The sequence below is a fragment of the Glycine soja genome, chromosome 4 (assembly GCF_004193775.1).
Source record: "Glycine soja cultivar W05 chromosome 4, ASM419377v2, whole genome shotgun sequence".
NCBI classification, from domain to species: Eukaryota; Viridiplantae; Streptophyta; class Magnoliopsida; order Fabales; family Fabaceae; genus Glycine; species Glycine soja.
In genome coordinates, this window is record NC_041005.1 from 22453119 (window position 1) to 22458638 (window position 5520).

Genomic DNA, 5520 nt, shown 5'->3' on the forward strand with positions numbered 1-5520 from the left:
AATGCATGCTAGAGATAAAATGCGGGAGTGACTTGATTCGCACTGATTTTTGGAGTAAAAATGTGGGATAAACTCATTTTTTTCAAAAAGTTATAACTAGTCAAGATCTGAGCGACAATACAAACTTCCTAGCGGTTTCTAATTATATGGTCCATTGAGTCTATCATATGCTGACAATAGCTGAGAAGTCCGTGGATCTCCTTGGGGGCGGAGTAGGTGTCCGCCATTGCTTTGGCCTTGGCTAGCAATCGGGGAAGTTCTTGACTCCTGTTCAAAGTAAGAGCAAATCGGTCCGTCCACATTGTTGCCTCTTGGTGCAATGAATCAATTACCCTTTCCCTTGCTTCCCTTTCTGCTGATATCTTGGCGTACTCATCCTCTAGCCTTTGCTCGTGAGTCGCTGCTAGATTTAGCTTCTCTTTGAACTTATCGATGATGGCCCACATATTCCCTTCAGTCTCGCTTAACTGTTGGGACAAATTTCTTTTCGACCTAAGGCAAGCCTTTAGCTCGTCCTTCAAGATCATGCCTTTGACCCGTGATGATTCCTTTCACCTCTTCGGAGCTTGAGCTCACTATTGCTGCCCTATAAAGCCCCTCAAAACTTTGCTTTGGTCGTGTTCTTCCTTTCAGGCCTTCTTGGTTTCTTGTTCCAAGGCTTCAGCGGTGGCCATATTGATGTCCCTTAGTTCATCATACTCTTTTCAGACTTTGATGGCTATGGACTTGAACTTCTCTTCGACTACCCGGGCTCTTTCAAGCTTTGCCTTTAGGGCTTGTACCTCATCACTTTCTTCTGAAGCTTTAACCTCATCATCTCTCATAGTCTTTAGATTTGGGAGCCAATCCAATCCTTGTGTCCGGACTCTCAGCCACTTATGATAGCCGCCGATGCTCCCATTACTGCTTCCCCTAAGCTCTCTGTCCTTTCTTCACACCGCATCACAGGCCTTGTGAACTCCTTAGAGTACCCTCGCATTGGGGTCACTGAAACCCCGTGCGATGAAAGGCGTGATGCTTTCGTCTGATGACACTCCTCTCATGGGGTAGCCAAGCTGTCTTCTGGCGAGGACGGGATTATAATTAATACAACCCCTTGTTCCCATCAAGGGAACATTTGGACATCCTTCGCATGAAGATAGAATCCTGATTCTTCCTTCCTTCTAGCGAGGGAACCAATTAACAGACGCCCCTCCATGCTAGCCGAGAGTTGGTCCCAATTCGCCTTTCCTTTTTCGACGCACGAGCAGTGACCTTGTAGCGGATAGACGGGCCTACCTTCTTGGAGAAAAAAGGTGTGAAACCAGCCACACATAGAGAGCCAGTGCACAACAAACAATTCTTGCGCTGCTCTTTTCACATCCCCAGTCGAACGTGTCATACATGGCCAAAATGGCGACGACCGGGCTTTCCTTGCCATGATGAAAGGCGAGGAAAGCGTCAATCGCTGCTAGGTCCACTAACCCTTCCATATTCGGAAAGAGGACAACTCCAAAGATCAAAAGCGCCAAGATGTCAATAAAAGAAAGCCCATTCGCCTTGATTTGCCAAGGCCTTTGCCCTTTCCTCCAAACACTTCCTTGGTACTCCGACTACCCCATTCCTGTTTTGCTTTACACGGTCCAACTCTTGTGCTGAGATTTTCACTACCTTGGCAACTCTTGTCGTGGAGGGATAGAACCCAGAGAAAAGATATGGCTTCCTTCCTCCCAGTGGGCATCCCAGGATTTCTTCAAACTCTTTCACAGTCGGCACTAGCTGGAAGTCCTCAAATGTGAAGCACCTTAGGGGCTAGTCATAATAGTGGGAAAGGGATGCAATCGGTTCCATGGAGACTTCTACCCTAGCTAGGTCCCAAATCTTACCATAGGCTTTGCGGAAGGCTTGCCGTTGAAGTTGACCCATTAATTGCCCCAACTCTCGTAAACTAGTGACCTCTAAGCTCTTGATTTTGACTTGATAGAACCTCTTTTTAAGCGAAGGCTTTTGACTTGATCCCATCTTTTACTAAAGTGAAATAAAATCTAGTGCGAATCAAAACTCCGACATCTATCATGGGTGGAATGGATGAATGCATGAAGAAATGCATATGACACAGATGCAATTTATTAACACGGGAGCCCGGGAAATTGTCTCCTTCTTAGATACAACATCTTGGGGTAGCAAAGTGCCCGACGTATGTATTAAAGAAGGTGACTCGGACCGTCCGTTGGTTTTCCAATGTGCGTGATGCATATGCGAAAGGCGCAACACGGGAATGTACAGTATGACAATATTCACAAAATACAAGCAAAAGGGTACGTGACACTTATGCATGGGAGTGTGAAAAATGGCACGCAGCGTGTTTGCTCCGTGCCCCTATTTAAGGGACCTATAAGGGAGAGAGCTAACTAGGCTTTTAGTGATAATTCCCAAGGTAGTCATATCTCTCTTGATGGTTTCTAGAGGTATCATCCCCTTCGAAGAACATACTGCAGCAGTAGGGACTACTAGCAACAGTATGTTTTCAAAGAGAAAAACTCTAGATGAGGGTTCACTGTAATCAAGCAAGTCGGAGACCTAGCATGATCACGGATTCACCTCCACTCCTTATGTTCCCATGAACCCGGGTATAGGGCCCTTTTTCAACTCACCGTGTGTGCAAATAGTGTTAGTGTTTGTGTGCATCAAATGAATAAATATTTACTTCATGCATACATTTTAAAACGCACTAAAAGCAACAAAGAGTTTATATACACAAGAACATAATGAAGGGAAACCAACAAAGGGGTAAGTCACGGTAAAACATTGCACAAGATTAAATGGCCTAACTCTCTAAAAACAGTCCCCAGTGGAGTCGCCAACTGTCGCAACCTACCCTTCGGCGGGAGGGCAACGCGTGACTTGTGCGATGCGTGTTCCACGAAAGGAATACGCGCGGAGTCGCCACCAACGTTTATTTGAGGAAAACGTCGAAAAAACCGGAAAAGACGCGATCTACGAACTTTTAAGTGAAAGGCTCGGGAGTTGTATTTACGCACGGGGAAGGTATTAGCACCCCACACGTCCGTCACAAGGGACGGCAGCCTTTAATCGAATGTGCAAACATGACTTTGATTTTTACGTTCCCTTTTATGTCCTTATATCCTTTATACCCTTTTTATATTTTTTTCTCTTTTTGTGGTCGACAAGGGTGTTTCCCTTTGCTCCTACGTATTCCTCAATTGGGATGAGAAAATCAGACCTACGTAGTTCTTTCTTATCAAGTGATTCTTTTTTAATCAAGAGGTGATCATTTTAAGGCGTTGGACCTTAAAAATGATCCATTTTTACTTAGTGAGAAATTGAAATGACAAATCCTATTTTTGTGGACGAGCTTGACTTGGCGAGTTGATTTTAGCCTTAGTTTCACCTTAGTTATTAGTCAATTCAATTAAGAATGAGAAATCCCAAAGAGAAAACGTCCGATTGATTTTCCGCTTTATTTTGCTAAAAGATGTTTTTTGATCATTATATTATTTTTTACTTCTTTTTGATTTCCAACGTGGTTACGGCACGACCGAATGGTCGGAATTTATTTTAACCGAAGTTAACGGATAATACAATTCAAACGTTCGGTGGAAATTTATTTTATTTTTAAGTTAAGCGAGAAACGACTTAAGTAAAATGGCTTAAGCACGTCAACAGGGGGTATAAAAAGTAAATGAAACGGGAATAAAAATACACAAAACACAATGGGGACCACCGTGGGTACATAGAATGAATCGAAAAGCTTGGTTCAAGGTACTTACCCGTTGAAGATCGAAGAACGATGAAGAACGAATGAAGAACGTCGAAGAACGGTTGAAACCTTTGCGAAATTTCTCACGGAAAACGTTACGGAAACGTTTCGGAAGCGCCTCGGCTTAGATTTTCTTCACGGAAACAATTTTTCCAAGCAAATTCGAAAGAGAGAGAAGTGCCAAAGGGGCTGAACCCTTTTCTTCTTCACTTCCTCCCCTATTTATAGCAAAATAGGGGAGGTGGTTGCCGCCCAGCTCGCCCAGGCGAGCCAGGTTGCTTCCTCCAGAAGCAACAGCCTTCTGGAGGAATATTCTGGAGGGCCCAAGTGGGCCTGGGTGCTATTTGCACCCCCATTTTTACTAAGTACACCCCCCTCTGCTTTTTTTGGTGATTCTTTTTTCGTAAAGTTACTGAAACTTACGAATTTCGTAACGATACTTGTTTTCTTTCCGTAATGTTACGGAGCCTTGCGGATTACATAATCATCCCCTTTTTGACTCACGGAATGTTACGGAGCCTCACTTAATTATGCAACGATGCTTCCATTTGATTTCCGGTGTGTCACGGAAATTTACGGATTGTGCATCAATATTTTTTCAGTTTTCCGGCATGTCCTGGAATTTCACAAATTGCCTAATGATGGGTGCCAAGCACCTCACAAGGACCAAAGAAAGGTCGCATGTCATCAAGCAAAGGTCCCCGGACGAAATTAGGGTATGACAGAGATGAAAGACTCGGGAACACGTATGAGATGGATTGAGATGCCCGAAGAAACATATTTTCTTAGTTAACCATGCATTAGGTACCATGTTCAATTATTTTGTTTTTAAGTGAAATGGGTTTATGATCCCAACATGGTTGGCTCATGGTACCGAATATATGCAACTAAGAATGCATCATGAATTTTCATGCTTCCCTTTTTGTTTTTGTTTTGCAGAGGAAAATGAAAGGATCATGCATGAGCGAACATGAAAACAAAAGGTATGCAGTTCGTAGAACAAAAAGTATGTTGAACGCATATGCATGATGATGCAATGACTCATGCAAAATGTGATGCTGGAATATGATAACGGAAAAATGCAGAAACGATATGTTTATTATAATGCCATGAAGAGATGCTTATGCGATGCATGATATGAATGCATGCTAGAGATAAAATGCGGGAGTGATTTGATTCACACTGATCTTTGGAGTAAAAACGCGGGATAAACTCATTTTATTCAGAAAGTTTATAACTAGTCAAGATCTGAGCGACAATACAAACTTCCTAGCGGTTTCTAATTATATGGGCCATTAAGTCTATCATATGCTGACAATAGCCCAGAAGTCCATCGATCTCCTCGGGGGCGGAGTAGGTGTCCGCCATTGCTTTGGCCTTAGCTAGCAATCGGGGAAGGTCTTGACTCCCGTTCAAAGTAAGAGCAAATCGATCCATCCATATTGTTGCCTCTTGATGTAACGAGTCGATCACCCTCCCTCTAGCCTCCTCTTCCGCCTACACTCGGGCATACTCATCCGCCACTTTGTGCTCGTGGGTCGTGGCTACATTTAATTCTTCTTGGTACTTGCTGACGATGGCTAACATGTTGGTCTCTGTCTCGGATAAACGCTGAGACAAGTTTCTCTTGGACCTTGAGCAAGCAGCTAACTCCTCTTTCAAGACAATGCTATGTGCTTGTGACCGGTCTCTCTCTTCCCTTCGAAGCTTGAGCTCATTGTTGCTGCCCCACAAAGCTCCACAAAATTTGTCTCGACCAT